We start from the raw sequence: 22,472 nt of genomic DNA, 5'->3' as shown, positions 1-22,472 counted from the left end.
GGCTACTATCCCTTCCACCTCCGTGGAAGGGCAGTTCCCCCTGGCCACATTCCCCACTTCCGCAGGGGAGCGGCACACCGCTGGCCGGCTTTCTCGGGGGCTGCACAGGTGTTCCCCTTAGATGTTCCCCTTAGATGTTCCTGGCGCATGCCATCTCTCTCCTCCTTTAAAGTCCTCCTCTGCCAATCCTAACTCGGCTGCCCACACGCCGAGTACGCTGCTCTCCTCCAATCAGTAGCAAGCCCCACAGTTTATTGGTTGAACTGGAGGCAGCTGTGCAGAAGCTGTTTACTTCTCTCCCAGCGCCATATTGTGGGAGAGCAGATGCATAGAATAAGTCTTAATTCCAGTAACTCAGTCCAGTCCGGGCTGCTCCCCACACATAGAATCATGTGATATAATAAAATGAATCATATTTTAATTCACTGAGTTTTAGGTTGTTTGTAAACAGAGAAAATCGACTTCAAGATAACAGAAACACATCTAAAAACATGCACACAGGTATGCATGGGCAAAAAAGATCAATTTCTGAAAAGCACTTTTAAGTAGAAAGTTAACAGAATGATAGAAAAAAAATGATTGGGGTCTACATTAGATTGAATAGCCCTATGGTTTGAGTTTTTTTCCTATGGTTTTTTCAATAGTTTGAAATTTTTACAGCGAGAGTGGAATAAATTAATTTCAAAAAAAGTATTTTTAATGTAAGCATATGGAATTAGATTAATGTCGAAAACAAAACAGATGAAAATCTCAACCTTTTTAGACCTTGCAGAAGAGTTTATGTAAGTAATTTCTGACCCAACGCCTTCCCCCAAAGAATCTGCAAGCATCAGTGAGGGGACTGGAGGGCCCATTGCTGCACGATTGCTATTGATGTGCTCTCGTCTCATTTTTATTCTTTTCTGCATTCTTATTCTCTCTCTCTCTTTCAAATAAATAAAAATAAATCTTTAAAAAAGAAAATAATTAATGCATGAAAAGATAAACAAAGATATGTCAAGCAAATTAAATATCAGGAAAAGAGAATTCATAGCAAAAACAATGTTAACTGAGAATGGTATAAGCTAATAAAGTGGTATATCTACCACTAAAATTATCCAGAAGATAAAACAGTTACAAAATTTCATTCAAGGGCAAAGTTTTGAAATATATGAAACAAAAATGTTGGAAAGCCAAAGAAGAACTGACAAGCCACAGTTATAGCAGAAATCTTTTACAAACTCTGTAATCAGAAGTGGATAGATCAATCACATAATAAATGAGTTAACAGGGGCTGACAATAAATACAAGTACACATACTCCAAAAGAATACACATTCCTTTCAAAAACCTATGAAACTGCAAAACTGGTCTGATGGTCTCAAAGAAATCTTTAATTAAATCCAGGAACTAAGCCGGCGCCGTGGCTCAATAGGCTAATCCTCCACCTTGCGGTGCCGGCACACCGGGTTCTAGTCCCGGTCGGGGCACCGGATTCTGTCCCGGTTGCCCCTCTTCCAGGCCAGCTCTCTGCTATGGCCAGGGAGTGCAGTGGAGGATGGCCCAGGTGCTTGGGCCCTGCACCCCATGGGAGACCAGGAAAAGCACCTGGCTCCTGGCTCCTGCCATCGGATCAGCGCGGTGCGCCGGCTGCAGCGGCGGCCATTGGAGGGTGAACCAACGGCAAGGGAAGACCTTTCTCTCTCTGTCTCTCTCTCTCACTGTCCACTCTGCCTGTCAAAAATAAAAAATAAAAAAAATTAATTAAATCCAGGAACTAGAGATATCTAGGTCATGTTATCTAAATGCAACACAAAATACTGAACATCAACAACAAAAAGTGACACAACTTGCCATTTTGAAACATTCTTCTGTATTACTCTTAAATTACAAAGAAACATATTATCAATTCCTACAGGATATTGTAAATCCATATTTTGAGACACATTTATATAGTCCAACTTGATTACCCATAAAATCCATTGGAGAGCTTGTTAAAACAGATTGCTGGGTTCCACTCCCAGAATTTCTAATTCAGATGTGTGGGGAGCAACTCGGGCTAGACTAAGTTACTGGAATTAAGACTTATTCTATGCATCTGCTCTCCCACAATATGGCGCTGGGAGAGGAGGAAACAGCTTCTACACAGCTGCCTCCAGTTCAACCAATAAACTGTAGGACCTGCTCCTGATTGGAGGAGAGCAGCGTACTCGGCATGTGGGTAGCAGAGTTGGGATTGGTGGAAGAGGACTATAAAGGAGGAGAGAGACAACATGCACCAGGAACATCTAAAGGGAACACCTGAGCAGCCCCCGAGAGAGCCGGCCGGCGGTGTGCCGCTCCCCCGCGGAAGTGGGGAAAGTGGCAGGGGGAACCGCCCTTCCATGGAGGTGGAAGGGACAGTAGCCAACCCGGGAAGAACCAGCAGCAAACCCGGGGAGGGCCGAGCAGACAAAAGAACAGCGCAGGGTCCTGTGTCGTTCCTCCACGAAGAGGGGGAGCGACAAGATGTGCTAGGTTAAGGAATTTGCATTTCAGGCAAGTTTCCAGGTGACACTGAGGCTGCTGGTAATGGGACCATTGCTTTGAGAGCCACTGTTTCATAGTTTCATTTAAATGTCTTCCAGAAAGGAGGACTTCTCTGACCATGGAATCCAGCCCGGTGAATTTCCTCCATGTTACATTTTAACATCTTCTTACAAGTTCTTTATTTTGAGTGTTTACCAGCATTTTTCCTTCAGCAGCATAAAAGACCATGATCATAATGATAAGATGGTGATGGTGATGATAAGCTAGCTAAAGTCTGCAAATATAGAATAGGTGCCAAATACAGCACTCTAAATCGGTAAGAAATCAGTAGGGTGTAGGTTCAAATCCTGGCTGTGCCTTCATTCCAGCTTCCTGCTAACGCACACTCTGGGAGGCAGCAGATGATGTCTCAAATACTTGGGTCTCTGCCACCCATGTAGCAAACCTAGATAGAGTTCCTGGGTCCTGGCCTTGGTCTGACCCAGCTCCAACTGTTGTTGCAAGCATCTGGAGCATGAACCAGCAGATAGAAACTCTCTTCCCTCTTCCCTCTTCCCTCTTCCCTCTTCCCTCTTCCCTCTTCCCTCTTCCCTCTTCCCTCTTCCCTCTTCCCTCCTCCCTCCTCCCTCCTCCCTCCCCACAAAGTAAAAAAATTAAAATAAATACATATTTTTAAAAAGAAATAAAAATAATAAGTTATTATTTGTATAATAAGTCAGTAGGTATTCCCACGTCCACAGCCAGAATATCTTGTGATTATGCAGTGGTTGTCAACTTTGGTTGCACATAACACCACCTGTGGAGTTTAGATAACAATGGGTGCCTGGGTCCCAAATACACAGATCACAACTCAATGGATCTGGAGTATAACCTGGGCATTGGGAGTTTTAAAAGCTACAAGGACATTCCTATGTGCAGCCAAGATTGAGAACCACTGCTCCATAACAAGGAAATCAACTCATAGACCACTGCACATTTCCTCTGCATTAAAAGGGCCATCCAACTACATGTAAGTTTGGATGCCAATTCCTGCCTTCTCGTGGGTGCCTTGGGAGCTGCATCTGCTGAAGAAAAGCCGCTGCAGCCCTTCCACCGCTGCCTGCCACACCAAAAAGACCCTGCCTTATGGTACATTACCTCCTCACTCGCAATAGATTTCAAAGCCATTGTCACAAAGGAATTAATGACAAGTGATACACTTTATTTTTTAAAAGATTTATTTATTTATTGGAAAGTCAGAGTTACACAGAGAGAGAAGAGAGAGAGGTCTTCCATCCGCTGGTTCACTCCCCAGTGGGCCGCAAGTGCCGGAGCTGCACCCATCCTAAGCCAGGAGCCAGGAGCTTCTTCCAGGTCTCCCATGAGGATACAGGGGCCCAAGGACTTGGGACATCTTCCACTGCTTTCCCAAGCCACAGCAGAGAGCGGAATCAGAAGTGGAGCAGCCGAGACTCGAACCAGCACCCATATGGGATGCCAGCACTGCAGGCAGCGGCTTTACCTGCTATGCCACAACGCTGGCCCCATGATATGCTTTAAAAGTTATTATCCATTTCCCCATATCTTGACATTGTGTTGTAAGCACAGACAACACATTCCATTCGACTGGCTCAGGGGGAGATTCTGATTAATGTTCTTTCAGCTCCCCTGTGAAACACATGGCTTGTATTAGAGACAAGATTAATGAATTGATACATTGGGAGCAACCTTTACATTAGATGAACATGACTTCCTAAAGCCAGAAATGTCCTAATGATTAAACCCGTCAACATTTGTAAGCCAACATATCTCCTTCAGGGAAAAACTCTGAAATCAGTTGTGTTCACTAGCAAAGCAGGTCCAACAGCAAAGCAAAAATCTTTCTCATCACTAAGTAGAAATTATCATTGATATAACTGAAAGTCAGAAATGTAATGGACTGACAGTGCAAAATTATATTCACCTTATCCACTTCTCTGATCATCTAAATTCGTTCTCCTTCAAATAGCTCAAAAACAGAAAATTTATTATCGAAATTTAAATTTTTATTTGTGCTAAGGTTGCTAGATAAGTGGATGCTAAGGTAGATTTAAATTCCAGATAACAAATCAGATTTTAGTATAAAGATATTCCAAATATCACATGGGATATACTTAGTATATATTTTCAGTACAAGTATGTCCCATGCAATATTTGGGATATTCCTTTGTCATTGTTTATCTAAAATTCAAGTTTAAACAAGTGTCCTGAAATTTTATTTGCTAAGTCCAGCACCACTAACTACTATGGACTTCCACATGCTGGAGTCACGTTCTTCAGTTTCAGAGGACTTTGCTTGGTGTGTGTTTGGTCAGGAGACAAGCTCTTATCACTGAATCAATGTATTAAATTTCTCTGCTGGTAAAAAAAATCTTTTATAGACAAACAGTACCAGCAAGTTAACCTCAATCTGACATGAATGAAAACCATTTCGAAGTTTCTAAAACAGAACTCCATCTACAATAAATGTAATTATTTCACTAAAATTGTTTGCATGTGTTTCTTTTCTGCACTGGGCCATGTTCCTGTACCATCTTACTTGCCTTCATCTGGTACTATGCAGACCTTTCTTTGCCCGGATCTTTGATTTAAATTTATTTTGACACATTTTTAAACAATAGCAGGAAACTTCACTTATGACTTTAATTATAAAATGGTGTTATAAAATTATATCCACATTTCACTCTTGGCAAGCAGCAGTCCTCGTTCACCATGAATATCTCAAGTTGGCCTTTGCAGTTCTCTTTGGTTGATTCCAGTGCTTACTGTATGTAATTGACAGAAAAACACGAGGTTAGGAAGCAGTTATTGGAACTTGTTAAAAGAAGTAGCCACATTCATAAATTCTTTCATTTTGCTGTGTAACATGCCAAGAGAATTAATAACACACTTCGGAGAATGTGGAAGAAAATCTGACTCTGTAAAGAAAAACTGATCTATGTAGTTCTCATATTATAGCTCTCATCTTATATAGTTCTCATCTTATAGCTTGGCTATAAGATCTATATATTTGTTTCTCTTCAAATCCTAACAGTATTTAATTTTTAAAAGAAAGTATACTAGACAAATATGCATGCATTTTTATAAATACCCGTGAGAACTTCACTATTCTGTTGTGTTTTATTATTGAAAAGAGATAGATATGTGTTAGTCCTCTACTGGGAGTCATAGAAAAGACCACAATAAAGTCAGGAAAAGTCATCATTTAGAAATTTCAAGCTAGTGCTGCCTGAGATAATATCAATAAATTTTGAAGTAGAAATTGACAAAATAAAGACCAGTGATCCTCTTGCATTGATGTAGGCAAATTGCCCATTCCTCTGACTTCAGTGCAAATGTAGTTTATAACATAAAACAGCTGCTTCATTTGCATCTATCATTTATGTACTTCCAACGAGTATATTTTACTTAGCAAAGAAAAAAAACACAAGTAAAAGGGGGGAAGAAGAGTAAATCCAATAAACTGTATTTCTAGTCCTAATGAGAATGGGGGGTGAGGAGGGGTCACAGTATTTAACTGTTAAATTTTTAATTTTTTAAATATTTTATTTATTTATTTGAGGGGTAGAGTTACAGACAGAGAGAAAGTTCTTCCATCCACTAGCTCTCTCCTCAAATGGCCATAATGGCCAGAGCTGGGTGGATCCAAAGCCAAGAGCCAAGAGTTTCTGGGTCTCCTATGCGGATGCAGGGGCCCTAGCACTTGGGCCATCTTCCACTGCTTTCCTAGGCGATAAACAGAGAACTGGATTGGAAGAGGAGCAGCCGGACAAGAACTGGTGACCATAAGGGATGCCAGCACTACAAGAGGAGGCTTAGCCTACTACAGCTCCGGCCCCTTAACTGTTAATTTTTAAAATACCTACATTTCACCTTCTTTGCCCACGATATTAGCTAATAATATATATGCTTAGGCATTTGAGAAATATGTCTCAGAAAAGGGAAGTATCTCTGAATAGCATTGCATTAACCTCAACTGTGAATTGTCCCCAAGACATGGCTGCAACTTTCAGGCTGTTCACCATGCACCATCAGCATTTACAAACATGAAATAATAATGTACTAAACTGTATGTTATGAACTCTAAGAATGATGAAGAGGAGAAGGTAATGGTACCTGGAAGTATGAGGTTTAAATAATAAATAAATCTTTTTATTCGAAAATCAGAGTTACACAGAGAGAGGAGAGGCAGAGAAAGAGAGAGAGAGAGAGAGAGAGAGGGAAATCTTCCATCCACTGGTTCACTCCCCAGATGGCTGGAACTGCGCCAATCTGAAGCCAGGAACCAGGATCTTCTTCCAGCTCTCCCACGTGGGTGCAGGGGCCCAAGGACTTGGGCCATCTTCTACCGCTTCCCCAGGCCATAGCAGAGAGCTGGATCAGAAGAGGAGAAGCTGGGACTAGAACTGGAGCCCATATGGGATGTCGGCGCTTCAGGCCATGGCTTTAACACACTGCGCCACAATGCCAGTCACTACATTTTATTTTGTAAGCTTTCCCATCAGTCCATTACTGTCAATTCAATACCAATATCAATTTTTAAAACATCTTGAAATGATTTTAATAACAAAGGCAAGAAAAGTAAATCTTATAAACTTATTGTAATGTTTTTATTTAATTTTATCAATGGAACTGTCAGCCACGGACAATAAGAATTAAATGTTATCTTTAATGTCTGGTAGACTTTCAGTCATTTTTGCTGAGATGGGAGGATAAAACATTTTAATTCATAGTGTGTTATCTTGGTTTATTATTAGTTTTAGCAACTCAGTCAAATGCAGACTCTCTCCCAGTATACATACAAAAATGCATAGACACAGTATAACAAGAAAAAGGGTAGAGGGAAAAAATTAAGGAACTCTGCAGCTGCCAGGAGGAGACGAGGAGTAAGGGCAGGTGCTGCCACCAGAGCTGTGCCCTTCAGACCCACTCGGACTGGAAGGGAGGCTCTATTATCAAAGAAAAGGCAAAGCTGTGATTTGGGTCACAGATGAGGCAAGGTGATTCTGAAATATCTGCAGAAAATAGGCAGTAAACAGGCTGCTCCTTTTATGAGAGGGGGTCTAAAAATCAATCAGCCTTTTGGCTTTGGGAAGAATCAAAGAAGCTTGACTTTCCCAAAATGTTGCGTGAAATAAAACAAAACTTTCCCATAAGAAATTAAAATGTCAAGCCTGAGCAATCCTAGAGTTTACACTATTCAAACGATGCCAGAATTCCAAACTGATTGTATAATCAAACAGTCCCAAGGGCATCAGACAGGCAAAGCAAAACTCTTAGGCTGAATGCAACACCCCACAAACAAAACAATTTTTAAAAACCCTAATGAAGAAACACTCACCTCCAAAAATTGTGCACTATGTGAAAAATCCACTCTCAGAGAAAGCCAGCGGATACAGTAAAGAGGAATATGTGTCATACCAAGAATTTGAAATAATAGAATCCTCTGAGACAGATTTTTTTTGAAGTATGTTTTTAATAAAGCAAGTGCTAACGGAAAAAAAGAAAACTATAATGAAAAAACTGAGCACTCTGGGGAAAAAACAGCTGAAAGACTTGAAGAAACAGCTGGTGACACTGAAATTAAATCTCACCAGATGGATAAAGATACAGATTAGTTAAATTAAAAAAATAAAAACAATCTTGTGTTATAGAAGATAGATCAGAATGATCCAGAAATGAACAGGAAAGATAAGTGCTGTGGAAACACAAAGCAACGTGAGGGGTCCAGACAGCAAGAGCGGAGGTGATATTGGAGACAATAATGGCAGAGAATGTCACAGAATTGATGAAAACCATGAATCCTCAGATTAAAGCAGCACAAAACTTGCAATCACATGTACTCAAAAATTTATGCCTCGATTTTTTTTAAGATTTATTTATTTATTTGAAAGTCAGAGTTACACAGAGAGAAGGAGAGGCAGAGAGAGAGAGAGAGAGAGAGAGAGAGAGAGGTCTTCCATCTGCTGGTTCACTCCCCAGTTGGCCGCAACAGCCAGAGCTGTGCCGATTTGAAATCAGGAGTCAGGAGCTTCCTCTGGGTCTCCCACGTGGGTGCAGGGGCCCAAGGACTTGGGCCATCTTCTACTGCTTTCCCAGGCCACAGCAGAGAGCTCAATTGGAAGTAGATCAGTGAGGACTTGAACCAGCGTCCATATGGGATGTCAGCACTGCAGGCGGCAGCTATACCAAGTATGCCACAGCGCCAGCCCCATGTCTAGATATTTTTTAAAGTTGGTAAGTATAAAAATAAAAATATATACCTAGATATATTTTGATAAAGCAGGAGAACAAAAAACACAGTCTTACCAAAAAAATTTAAAAAGGAAAGAAGTTAACTACAAAGAACAATCAAAATACTGCTGCCTAGCAACAATAGGTGTCAGAAGACAATGAAAAATACATTCAAAGGAAAGTGAAATAAACATATTTTAGTAACATAAAGCCTAGGAGAATGTATTAGTCAAAGACTTCCACTGAGAAAATGACTAAGGCATGTTCTTCTGTAACAGGTCCATGGAACTCAGAAGGACAATGTTAAATTCAAGAAACAACTGTGAGAAAATGAATTGTCAAACACAGTCATGATCATAATAAAGGTGGCGACTAATTTGAGTACACAGAAAAATGGATAGCTAAACATAAGGTTGAAGAATCCTGAAAGATAGGAGAGGAGTAATCAAGGGGGCTTGTGCTGATCAGAATAATGGTAGAAATACTGAGTTTAGACTTGGTAAGTCAAGTACACAAAGTGAAAATTTAAAATAATCATTAAAACCATAGAAATCTATCATTTCCAAACTAATAGAAGAAAGCAAAGATTCAGGAAAACTAAAAATAGACACCAAGAAAGAGAAAAGTTAAAAAAAAAAGCATGACATACAAAAAATACAAAATAACAAGATAGACATAACCACATAAATTCCAGTGTAACAGTACTCACAATATGCATAAATCAATTAAGTTCACAATTTAAAAACAAAGATTCTCAGCTTGGATTTTTAATCCATCTAGACACTGTTCACAAGAAATGTGATGACATGGATAACAGAAATCATGGAAGAAAGAGATGAAAAAAGATAAATCAAGACTTCTAGTTAAACACTGGAAATGCAGAACAATTTTTTATCCCATTTGCCCATAATGCCCCCAAAAGAATTTTAAAAACTGATGAACTCACAAACGCAATGTAACAGAAGATCTGGGAAATGTCAAGAACATTTTGGAAGAAGGACGAAGATGACTCAGCAGGCCAGCAAAGCCTGGACGCAGCAGCCAATCCGCAGGGAAAAGGAGGCAACCCAGTGCCTGTGATTCTCCTAGCAGAAGCCCAGGAAGGCTGCCGTGGAGCCAGCAGGTACCGCAGAAAGCCCAGTGCAGGAGAGCTTCACAGACAGGACACATGGGAGGAGTCCCACCTAGGAAACACAGGCCTTCTCAGGATGGGCCTCTCAGCCCCTGCAAAAGACAGAGCGTTTAGAAGGATTGTAGGAGTCAGGCCAGGACATGGACGAACAGGTGCAGAGAGAGGAAGGTGAAAACAGAGCTCATTTCCTGACAAGATTACAAGTACCCTCCTTGTCTTGGCACTGAAACCAACCGGCAGGCCTACCCTGCAGGCAGGAGATTAAATATTCCACCCCAGGGAACCTGAGCAACCCAAAAGAAAACATCCAAACACTTAGGCAAAGACCTCAGTAACTGAGTATCTAGTAACTAGTGTACAAGAAGCATCTTCCTTGGTTGAAATAGATTAAATGCATTTCCTTGAACAGTCAGGGAGAAGCAAGGATTTATGCCATCATTGTTTCCGTTCCACATTAGCCTGGGTTTTTGAGTTGTACAATAAGATGACAAAAGAAATGGGAGATATAAATAAGAAGTAAAATATCACATATCATTGCATACAATAAAACATAAGAAAATATTCACACTATTAAAAACTCTTAAATTCAGCAAAATTTTTGGACAAAATCCAATATAAAAAATCAATAACCTTGGGGCCAGTGCTGTGGTGTAATGGATAAAGCCACCACCTTCAGTGCCGGCATCCCATATGGGCGCTGGTTTGAGTCCCGGCTGCTCCACTTTCGATCCAGCTCTCTGCTATGGCCTGGGAAAGCAGTAGAAGATGGCCCCTGCACCCACGTGGGAGACCCGGAAGAGGCTCCCAGCTCCTGGTTTCGGATTGGCGCAGCTCCAGATGTTGTGGCCAATTGGAGAGTGAACCAGCTGATGGAAGACCTCTCTCTCTCTCTGCCTCTGCCTCTCCCTCTCTGCAACTCTGCCTTTCAAATAAATAAATATTTTTTAAAAAATCAACAACCTTATTAAACACCAGAAAAAAATTTTTAATTGTATATTTTCTCTAACTGTATATATTCTTCAATTGTGTATATTCTTTGTTTGTATATATTGTAATTGAAATATACGCATAGTTTATGGTGTTCTGTGGACAAAGAATCAAAAACCAGGGGAGTTTATTTACAAAGGAACAACAATTTGAAAGTTGACATCTCAACAACTATGCAAATTAGGAAACAGCAGTAAAATGCCCTCAAAATTCTGTACCTGACTATACTTTATTCAAGAAAGAAGGTAAAATGGAGCCTCTTTGGAAAGCCAAACCAAGGGGAATTCATTGTTTAGATGCATGTGTGAAAGAATACACTCTAGAGAAAAAAACAGTGGTACACAAAGAAAAGTCTTTGATGCAGGAAAGAATGCTGAGCAAACAAATTCTAAACACTTAAGCCTCACAAATAGGAAGTACATAAAATGATCATAATAACATTTACCCTGGGGGCCGCTGATGTGGCGTAGTAGGTTAAGCCTCCACCTGCGGCACTTGCATCCCATTTGGGTGCTGGTTCATGTCCTGGCTGCTCTACTTCCGATCCAGCTCCCTGCTAAGGGCCTGGGAAAGCAGTGGAAGTGCTTGGGCCCCTGTACCCACATGGGAGATCTACAGGAAGCTCCTTGTTTCAGATTGGCCCAGCTCCAGCCGCTGCAGCATTTGGGGAGTGAACCAGTAGGTGGAAAACCTCTCTGTCTCTCTGTGTCTCCCACCCCCGTAACTTTCTCTCTCAAATAAATAAATGAAACTTTAAAATAAATAAATAAAAACAAATTTTTAAAAAACCATTTACACTGGGACATTATGGAAAGCAATGAAAGGAGCAATGGTGGGGAGATTCAAGTGTTCTGAGGGGGCCAGCGCTGTGGCAATGCTGGCATCCCATATGGGCGCCGGTTCTAGTCCTGGCTGCTCCACTTCCCATCCAGCTCTCTGCTATGGCCTGGGAAAGCAACAGAAGATGGCCAAGTCCTTGGGCCCCTGCACCCGTGTAGAAGACCCAGAAGCAGCTCCTGGATTCTGGCTTCAGATCTGCACAGCATAGATCTCCCAGCAAGTGTTATGTTTAAATCCCAACTGTGCCTCTTCTAAAATGTGTGAGCTTAGGCAAGTCACTCAACCTCTCTTTGTGTCTATTTCCTTTTTTTTTTTTTGACAGGCAGAGTGGACAGTGAGAGAGGGAAACAGAGAGAAAGGTCTTCCTTTTTGCCGTTGGTTCACTCTCCAATGGCCGCCGCGGCCGGCACACCGCGCTGATCCAATGGCAGGAGCCAGGTACTTCTCCTGGTCTCCCATGGGGTGCAGGGCCCAAGGACCTGGGCAATCCTCCACTGTACTCCCTGGCCACAGCAGAGAGCTGGCCTGGAAGAGGGGCAACTGGGACAGAATCCGGCGCCCCGACCAGGACTAGAACCTGGTGTGCCAGCGCCGCAAGGCGGAGGATTAGCCTAGTGAGCCACAGCACCGGCCTATTTCCTTATTTGAAAAATGAAGACAATGAAGGGCTAACTCTTAGGGTTATCGTAACAATTAAAAATATGAATGGTGCCAGCATTGTGGGTAAAGCTGCTGCCTACAATGCTGGCATTCCTTATGCACGCAGGTTCCTGTCCTGGCTGCTCCACTCCCAATATAGCTCCTAGCTAATGGCCTGCAGAAAGCCTCAGATGGCCCATATGTTTGAGTCCCTGCCACTCACGTGGGAGACCTGAAGGAGGCCCCTGGATCCTGGTTTCGGCCTGACCCAGCCCTGGCTGTTGCAGTCATCTGGGAAGTAAACTAGTGGATGGAAGATTCTCTCTCTCTCACTCTTTCTCTTTCTCTCTGTCTCTGTCTCTCCCTCTGCCTCTGCAAAATATACTTATTCTATATACAATATAGAACAGTGCTTAGCACATTGTAAAACTCTCCCATGACAGCAGTTACTATCAATGCATGTTGAAAACAAAAATTACTTTTGTTTTAGCTTTATCCAACATAATATTTGCTTCCTTAGCAGAGGCTAAAAAATTAAATAACTCATTTTATTTGCTTAATTATTCAGTTATTTCATTGTAAATACAAATATCAGTCTTGTTTCAAAATCCTACATATGAGCAGCGATCCACCCAGTGAGAAAATAACACGACTTTCTATGATTTAGGACACATTCCAGAAGATATAAGCAGATCTTGTCCCAAGTCTGTCGCTACAACAGACTCCAAGGAGCTCTTTGAAAACACTTCAATACACAGCAATTGCTAAATCACAGTTTAATCATCTATGTCAGAGCATAAAAGGAAGAATTACCTGATGGGAAAAGGAAGTGAGACGGTCAAGACGGGGCACATGGGGGCAGGAAGGAGACAGAACAGAGCCAGGGAGCAGAATCCATCAGCCAGGGCAGACAGGATACAAGTGGCCGCCGGTGCGTGGAGGGCTGGCAGCCGGAGCCAGCAAAAGCTCCACGTCTGGAACGCTGGACCTAGAACGAGCTCCGAGGGAATCAGCAAGAAGAATTTAGAAATAAATATCCAGACAGGAGAATCAGAAAAGGCAACCCCGGAGCCCAAAGACGAGGAGGAGGAAACAGGCAAATGGAAGGATTTGGCAGGGCCTGGAGGAACAAGAGGCAAGAGTTTAAGTCCATCTGCAAGTTTTTAAAATGAAGTACTTTCTTCCTCTCATGAAAATATCACAAATTGAACTCCTGGCTCTCCACCACCCATGCTCTTCCAACTCGATTTCCTACATTTCAACCACTTTTTGTCCCAGTCAAACCCACTGCCTACAACTTTCCCCAAACATAACCTGATGCTACCACATCCGTGCCTGCTAACACTAGTCCCAACTGGAAGTGAGTCCCTCTTCTTACTGAAATCTTCCCACCGTTTACATCAAAGTCCATTTTATGGGGTGGGTCTTTGGCATGGCTGTTAAGACACCACTTTAGATGCCTGCATCTTGTGTCAGGGTGCCTAGGTTCATGACCCGGCTCTGCCCCCAATTCCAGCTTCCTGCTGTCCCACACCCTGGAGGCAGCTGGTGATGGCCCAATTACTTGAGTCCCTGCCACCCACATGGGAGAACTAGACTGAGTTCCAGGTTCCTGGCTGTGGCTTGGCCCATCCGTGGCTGCTGTAGGCATTTAGAGAGTCAACCAGTGAAGAGAAGATTGTGTGTGTGCGCGCGTGTGTCCTCCCCTTTTATAAATAAATATAAATAAACACAAATTAGTTAAAATCCATCTTCTCTGTTTTCCCAAAGTAAAATTCATTTCTCCTCCCTCCCTGCTCACACTGCATCTTTTCAGCCATGCTAGTAACGTCCGACGTCCAGCCTCATGGTTCCACGCATGGTTACCTGCCCACGTCCATCTTAAGGGACCTGAGGCACAGAACCAGCACTGTGAGCACAGGACAAGACTCCAGAAGAGGACGCAGTGCTGTCTGACATCCCTCTTCCTCCTCAGGTCTATATTGCCTGCTGCAAGCAGCTGGAGATCTGCCCGGGTATCCGGATCATGCTGTAGCCCACGCAGAGGCAAAAGAAGAGCTGTGGAGTAGACGCCCCCGGGAGCAGCCCTCCACCAGTTATGTTCCCGGATTCCTGGAGTATGACCCCCAGGTGCACATGTTCTCAATCTATCACAGGTGCTCCGCAGTGTTGTTCAGAGCAATAGACCTCCTCCTAATGCATTCCCCACTGGCTCCCTGCCCATAGCATTCTCTTCCCTACCTCCTGGGATCACCCCACAAACAAATCCTTATGTTAGAGCCCGGAGAGGGAGCAGTCAAGGCTGAATCAATAGGCAAGGTGACACCAGGCTTGTATGGTGGTGATGTCCCCAAAATAACCCCCAAAGTTGCTGTCGTGGGATTTCTTTGCAGAATAATTATGAAGACACTTATTTATTCAAGTAAACTTGGCATTAGGAGGGTAAGACATAGGGATTCTCAGGAACTGTTTAGAAATACACCCCCAAATAAACTCGATTATAAGAGTGACAGGGTATCGAATAGGACTTTTCCTCTCGTCCCAGAATTTTGTCCAAAGACCCAAAGCTGAGAACTGTATCCATCAGGATGGGCAAGAGAAATCTGCAATAACTAATGCCCTCAAAACCTCAGTGCTTTGAGGCCGGTGCTGTGGTGTAGCAGGTAAAGCCATTGCCTGCAGTGCCAGCATCCCTTATCGGTGCTAGTTAGAAACCCAGTTGCTCCACTTCTGATCCAGTGGTCTATTTTTTTAAAAGATTTATTTTATTTATTTGAAAGACAGAGTTACATAGAGAAGTAGAGATGGAGAGAGAGGTCTTCCATCCACTGGCTCACTCCCCCAGATGGCTGCAGCAGCCGGAGCTGTGCCGATCTAAAGCCAGGAGCCAGGAGCTTCTTCTGGGTCTCCCACGTGGGTGCAAAGGCACAAGGACTTGGGCCATCTTCTGCTGCTATCCCAGGCCTTAGCAGAGAGCTAGATTGGAAGTGGAGCAGCTGGGACTAGAACTGGCACCCATATGGGATGCCGGTGCTTTCAGGTCAAGGCTTTAACCTGCTGCGCCACAGCGCCGAGCCCCCAGCTGTCTATTAATGTGCCTAGGAAAACAGTGGAAGATACCCTAATATCTTGGGCTCCTGCAGCCACGTAGGAGACCCAGGCTCCTGGCTTCAGATCAGCCCAAATCAGCCATTTGAGGAGTGAACCAGCAAAGGAAAGACATCTCTCTCTCTCTCTCTCTCTCTCTCTCTCTCTCTCCTTCTGCCTCTGCCTCTCTATAACTCCAACTTTCAAATACATACATAATACTTAAAAAGAAAAAGAGCTCAGTGTTTTAAAACACAGCTTTCAGCCGGCGCCGTGGCTCACTAGGCTAATCCTCCACCTTGCGGCGCTGGCACACCGGGTTCTAGTCCCAGTTGGGGCGCCGGATTCTGTCCCGGTTGCCCCTCTTCCAGGCCAGCTCTCCACTGTGGCCAGGGAGTGCAGTGGAGGATGGCCCAAGTGCTTGGGCCCTGCACCCCATGGGAGACCAGGAGAAGCACCTGGCTCCTGCCATCAGATCAGCGCGGTGTGCCGGCCACAGCGCGCCAGCCACGGTGGCCATTGGAGAGTGAATCAACGGCAAAAGGAAGACCTTTCTCTCTGTCTCTCTCTCTCACTGTCCACTCTGCCTGTAAAAAAAAAGAAAAAAAAAAGCACAGCTTTCTGCTTGCCTACACTGCATGTCCAAAGCAGATTTTGGAGGGAAAGGGGCTGTGCCTCATGTTGTCACTCAGGGAGCCAAGCCCACATAGGCATGGTCTCCAGTATCTCATGAGCAAGACTTCACAGATTGCCATGAAGGGAAACACAGGCTGCAGTTAAATGCTCCATGCAAAAGTTAAATGCATGTTCTATTCACACTTCCCTGGCCAGAGCTAGTCACAGCGCCACGCCTATCTCAGGGGGCTCAGGGAATTTTAATCATCCGTGTGACTCACAATGTCCATGAACTTTATTTTGAAGAGCATAAGTTATATTGGCACAACTAAGGGAGGTTGGCTAGCAGCCCCCAAAATTGTCCATGTCCTGTGAATACATTACCCGCCATGGCAGAAGGGACTTTGCAGATGTGATGAAGTTTAGAATCTTGGGATGTTGAGATTTTCCTGGATTATCTGGGTGGACACAATGTCATCACAATGGTCCTTATAAAGTGGGACAAGATGGTCAGGGTTAAAGAAACCAACAACGAAAGCAGAGATATTTACAGACGCACCATTTCTGGCCTTGGGGACAGAGGCAGAGGCCACAGAGAATGCAGGTGCCACAGGAGGCTAAAAACGGCAAGGCAACAGACTCTCCCCAGAAGCGCCAGAAGAAACTGCTGACAGATGGCTGTTTAGCCTACTTTGGGCTTTGCATTCCCAACCTCCAGACTTCTAAGAGAATAAATTTGTGTTGTTTAAAGCCACAAGTTTGTAGAAATCTGTTACAGCGGTTATGACACCATGGATCAAGTGCTTGTGTCCCCCGAGAACTCACTGTTGAAATCCTAATCCCCAGAGTAATAGTATTAAGAGGTAGGACCATGAAGGAGAGGTCTTCATGGGGCTCTCACTGCCCTTATAGGATTAATGCCCTCCTACAAGGGACCCCAGAGAACTCATTCCACCACGTGAAGACACAGTGAGAAGGTAGCCATCTGCATCTCAGAAAAGAGTTCTCACCAAAATTCTGGTCTTGGACCTTCCAGGCTCCAGAAATGTGTGAAATAAATTATCATCCTTTATAAGCTACCCAGTCTATGTCATTTCGTTATTGTAACCAGAATGGACTGACACATTGGAACCTGTCGGGACAGCCATCCCTCAAGACCTTCAAAGAGGTGGTCAGATTGCTTCTCTGCTATCCCCATCACACAGCTCCAGCCTAAATCAGAGAAGATTAAAACTTGGAAAGAGAATGTTGGCAAGCACTTATTGAACTGAGAGGTTACTTAGCTTTGCTTCCTGCAGACCAAAGAAAGAGAGACATCCAATAGAACTGTTAAAGAACGTGGTACCAGTGAGATAAGGAGACTGACTCCTGACTCCCTGGAAGACAGCCGAAACGTGAAAGCCCATTAGGTGTGACCACCGGGGCAGAGGGGCAGAGCGTGTGAAAGAGTTCTTATGAGAATTTGATCTATGTTGCCAAGAGTTTGGAATATGGAGACTGGTATCGGCCTCCTGTAGGAGGAATGATCATGGGAGATGAAGCTATCTGCAACAAGCAAGGCAAAGGGAAAGAGGAGTTTGGACATTGAAATACCAGCCCCAGGGTGTTGGTGTTAGGAGGTGGGGCCTGTGGGCAGGGTGAGTTTTAGATCATCTTTTAGTAGAGCAAGAATGAATCAGTAGGTTGACCAAGGAGATGAGCCCAGAAGATGGCCAGGTTTGAGATATCTTGTAGTACCCAAAAGAGACCTACCTGCTTTAGGGGAAGAGGGAGAGACTCTGCAAGTTATGCACCTGGGAGATGGGAGGCAGGAGTTGAGGAGGGATCCCAGCAGTTCAAGGAAAGACTGAATCAGCAGCTTCAGGAATGCAAAAGGTAAGAGTTTCCCAGTGACACTATCCAACGAATCCGTAACTTTATTTGTCCCACTAAAGGGTCAGCATTTAGTGGCCAGCAGGTGTCAGTCAAGAGAACTACACTTGAGCACTGGTTGAGAAAAAAAAAAAAAAAAAAAAAAACGAAACGAAATCAGACATGGGATACAAACACAGGAGCAGGATGGTGAAGAATACACACCTCTCCTTCCCCTTTTCCAGACCCTGCTCTGTCCGTCTTCAGGCTGAGCTGTAGGAAAAGAATATATTTTTAACCAAATGCAAGATTAAAAGCATTGACTTAGCTTGGATCATATTTTATTATACAAAAATGAGACTGTCTTACAGCTGAAATTGAACCAAACGCTGTCCTCAGGGAGAGAGGAAGCAAAGGAAATGCAACAGCGAATGTTTAAAGTCAAGGATGGAAGAAAAATAAACCCATTTCCTGTTTTTGCTTCCATCAAGTTACAAGCCAAAACAAAATGCTGTGCAAACTCTTACCAGCCTATTCTCTTTATGATATAAAAATAGAATGGAGAACACCAATTACCTGTATTTTTCTATTTTTGCATCCTTAGTATCACTTAGTCATTAAAAAGGAATTTTTCCAGGCCAGCTTTATGGTATCAAGTGTACTCTCATTTACAAACAGCAGCAGACTGCACAGAGAGAATTTAAGCAAATTCAAACCTTGATCGTTTTACTAAACGAAAGGAGGCAGCACCCGCACTGGTGAATTCAGTGGATCAATGACATCATTCCCCTCGGAGTCTGAGATTATCTCGGCTTCCCCTCATACTCACAAAACGGCTGCTGAAGTTCTGCTGACACATTCTCACTTGAAAATAACCAGAGATGGGAGCATGAGCATCTCTTCCTGCGCTGTCCTTTTAAGATCAAAGAAAACACATCCAGATTCCCTTCAACCAGCTTCCCTCAGGAGCCCCTGACTGGAATCGGGGCACATGCCATTCTAAAGCCACTTGCTGGAAAGGAGAAGGGAACTGTCAGGGAGGTCTTGGATGTAACAAGATTCACCCTTGGGGCCAGAATGGACTGAGGCATGGAGCCACTTGATAGGTGGATGAAGTGCATGCTCTTAAAGAGGAAAGAAGTGGTGATTGCTGATAAGAAAACAATGCCCTGTGCAAAGTAAAGAGGTTCCTTGTCAAGGTACCTTTCTCTGAAGGGAGGAGAGAACCTCCACTTTGACTACGACCTTGTCTAAACAAGATAAGAGTCGGAGAACTCAAGGGGCTTCCATAGCCTTGGAAACTCATGACTAGAGCATAGGGAGATTACTGATGCCATAAACAGGAGTGTCAATTTGTAAAGTCAACAACAGGAGTCACTGTGCACTTACTCCTCATGTAGGATCTCTGTCCTTAATGTGCTGTACATTGAGATTTAATGCTATAACGAGTACTCAAACAGTATATTTCACTTTGTGTTTCTATGGGGGTGCAAACTGTTGACATCTTTACTTAATGTATACTAAACTGATCTTCTGTAAAAAAAAAAAAAAAAGAAGAAATTATCAATTCCCAACTTGACTCTCACTGGAGAGACATGACAATAGGTCTGATCTGATTTCATCATCATTTAAAAAATCATCTATTATTTTTCACTTTATGCTTCTGTGTGGGAGCAAACTGTTGAAATCTTTACTTAATGTATGCTAAGCTGATCTTCTGTATATGAAGAGAACCAAAAATGAATCTTGATGTGAATGGAAGGGGAGAGGGAGTGGGAAAGGGGAGGGTTGCGAGTGGGAGGGACGTTATGGGGGGGAAGCCATTGTAATCCATAAGCTGTACTTTGGAAATTTATATTCATTAAATAAAAGTAAAAAAAAGAGGTTCCTTGTCCTACCAAGTCACAGGAGCTCCCATCACAAGTAACATCCCCAAAAGCAGAGCCTGAGACAGGGCAGGCAAGGGCTCAGCTCTTGATGGAGGTATCTGGGGAGTGAACCAGTAGACGAATGATTCTCTCTCTCTCTCTCTCTCCCTCCCTCCCACTCTCAAATAAAATGAAAACAAATGTTTAAAAGTTTTTTAAAAAATAGTGCATTTTTCATGAACTATTTGAAGTATTCTCCTATGTCCCCAGATCTGGCACTTGGCTCCCTCGGGCACAGCCTGGGTTTCAGGTGCCACCTCTAAAGCTTTTACAGGACATGAAAGTCAGAATGAAAAGCATCCATATCCATACCCGCCCTGGGGTGCCCTCTGTCCACCTGCTGAAAGGTGCTACAAGCCACTATTTCAGGCTAACAAATTCCTAGGACTGCGGGTGCGGGCTCTGTTGGTGGTTCTGAGCAGTGTCACCCTTGAGGCGGAGAAAGACTGAACTTGCAGAGTTGCTTTCTTCCATCTGGTGGATCTGGCTGAAATGAGGTCAAGAAGAAACTCTGAAGAGAGAGTGAGGGAGAGGGGAAGGGGAAATCATCCTATGCTTAGAATTGTATGTGTGAACTAAATAGAATCTGTTACCAAAAAGCAAAAATAATTTGTAAAAGAAAAAAAAGAAGATGCAACCCCCAGAGCCTGCAGCCTGTCTCAGGCCAAGAGCATGTTGTTCAACCCGCATTCTTTCACTGAGGCTTCCATAGCCAGCACTCAGACAGGTAAGGTGCGGTATCCCTGCCACTCTCCAGCTTCTCTCCAGACTTCCTCTGCAGCAAGGAGAGCGAGCGGCGATTCCTCTTTTTCTCTAGAAATGGAAAGATTTTACAAAACACCAAAACAGTGAAAGCCTTTCCAAAGACTTTACCGACCTTGCAAGCTCTTTTCCAAGATTTGATGCAGACTTACCCTTGTACACCCACACCCACCCCATCCGTGCCTTGCACGAAAAGGCACTCCATCGATATTTGTTGGATTCATGAGTAAATAAAATCAACAGAATTTTAGTTAAACCATTTTATGACCTGCTACCACCATCATTAACAGTACAACTTATCACTTACCCAACTAAAAAAAAATATTGGAACACGTCTTCTTAACACTTTAACACCTTATGTATAAATGACTTGCCAAAATCAAGTTAAACTGCAAAGCCTTTCGGAGCAAAAGCTGTTCCGTAATGCACTTCACATAGCTGCAAATAATTCTGAGGGCAAAGAGAAATTCATTACATAAGGACGCCCTCTAGTGGGAAGCCGTCTTTTCCAGTAAGGATGATGGACAAACTGTCCCGGTCTTGGGGATCGTTCACATTTCTCACCAAAAGAAGAAAAGATCATAAAACCTGAGCCCAAAACCCTTGTGTGTAATGCCTGGACAGCAGTCTAAGAATGCCCTTGCTCTCATTTCAGATGGAAGCATTTCAAACTAGAGCACAGAGGAAAGAATCTCGACAGACAAGAAAGGTGCTCAGGTTCCAGCACTCAGAGAGAATATTTCAGATACGTCCAGTTTTATCCCATCAACGCCATCTGCAAACACTACTTGATTTTTGCAGGTGTGTTTAGGATCAGAACCATTAAGTCCAGTCCCCTTGCTGAATGCCATCTACAAAAAATATATTCTGGCATTTTGTCCTTACATTGCTCACTTCCTAGTTCCAGTAATACTGGAAGAAGATTGACGAATCCTTGGTCCCTTTATTCGCTGTTCTCTCTCTTCCCCACCTTCCTTCTCTGTCTCCTTATTCTAGTAGGAATTTTTGTTGGATCATAAACGTTCCGAGGAGGCCTCTTTAGAAAGCTTTTCACATGTCCCACGGCTCGGCAAGACTGCTCAGAAGTGTCCTCCTGTGAAAAGTTGAGGCCAGTGGCACACAAATGATGAAGGGCAGAGGCATAGGGCCCATAGCTCTAACCACCAGGGAGGGACTGGGGCCTCAGCAAGTGCTGGCGTAGGAGTATATCTTCCGCAGGTCACAGGTGACAGGAATGGACAATTTCTGACTTAGAGAAAGGTTCTAGAGTTCAGCAAAACTCTCACGTCCACCTTTGCAACTCGAATTGGAGCAAACATCTGGAGACTGGTCAGGCAGTCCTCTGATGGGCATAGTGTCCCAGGATCACCTTCTTCTGGGACAAAAGGAAGTCTCCATGCAAGGATCCAACCTCACGTCCTCTCTCCTGTTGGGCCCTGTCCCTCTGATCCTCCTGCTGATGCTTAACCTCAATCCTCTTCAGTCCAGGTGTCTGGGAGAGAGGACCTACAGTTTCTTGCAAATCTCCCAGATAAGATGTTCAGATTTGTAGTCTAGCTAAGATGGTTTAGGGTTGTGTTGCATGAGATTGTAGAGAGCTTTTCAAGGACTGGTCAGTAGGATTGTCTGGGTAGTATATCGTCCATCTCCAGAAAAAGCCAGCTTGTTGTCCATGTCCAAAGATCTGACTGGAACATAGTCTTGACCTTTGGGAATTTAACAAGGTGGAGCCTGGCCCTTAGCCTCTCCAAGCTCAATACTGAGTTGCATGGTGCCCTGGGAATGGGTCCATATGGGGATCACTTGAGGAGGCATAAAATACCTCACCTGAATCACAGCATTAGAGGTTCTGATTTCAAGGGTTTGGGGCAC

The 22,472-nt window shown here is 43.6% G+C and overlaps 1 long non-coding RNA gene across 1 annotated transcript; it reads right to left on the bottom strand.

Moving 5' to 3' along the window:
- Nucleotides 1-5,132: 5,132 nt before the first annotated feature.
- Nucleotides 5,133-13,513, bottom strand: LOC138844199 (uncharacterized). The gene is made up of 2 exons (XR_011379746.1): nt 13,171-13,513; nt 5,133-5,290 (listed from the first exon to the last, which is right to left on the bottom strand). It is a non-coding gene; the product is annotated as an uncharacterized LOC138844199 (long non-coding RNA).
- Nucleotides 13,514-22,472: the final 8,959 nt, after the last annotated feature.

The sequence above is a fragment of the Oryctolagus cuniculus genome, chromosome 11, assembly GCF_051225735.1.
Source record: "Oryctolagus cuniculus isolate XC-2025 breed Fujian yellow rabbit chromosome 11, ASM5122573v1, whole genome shotgun sequence".
NCBI lineage: Eukaryota > Metazoa > Chordata > Mammalia > Lagomorpha > Leporidae > Oryctolagus > Oryctolagus cuniculus.
This window is presented reverse-complemented; position numbering and strand designations above follow the sequence as displayed.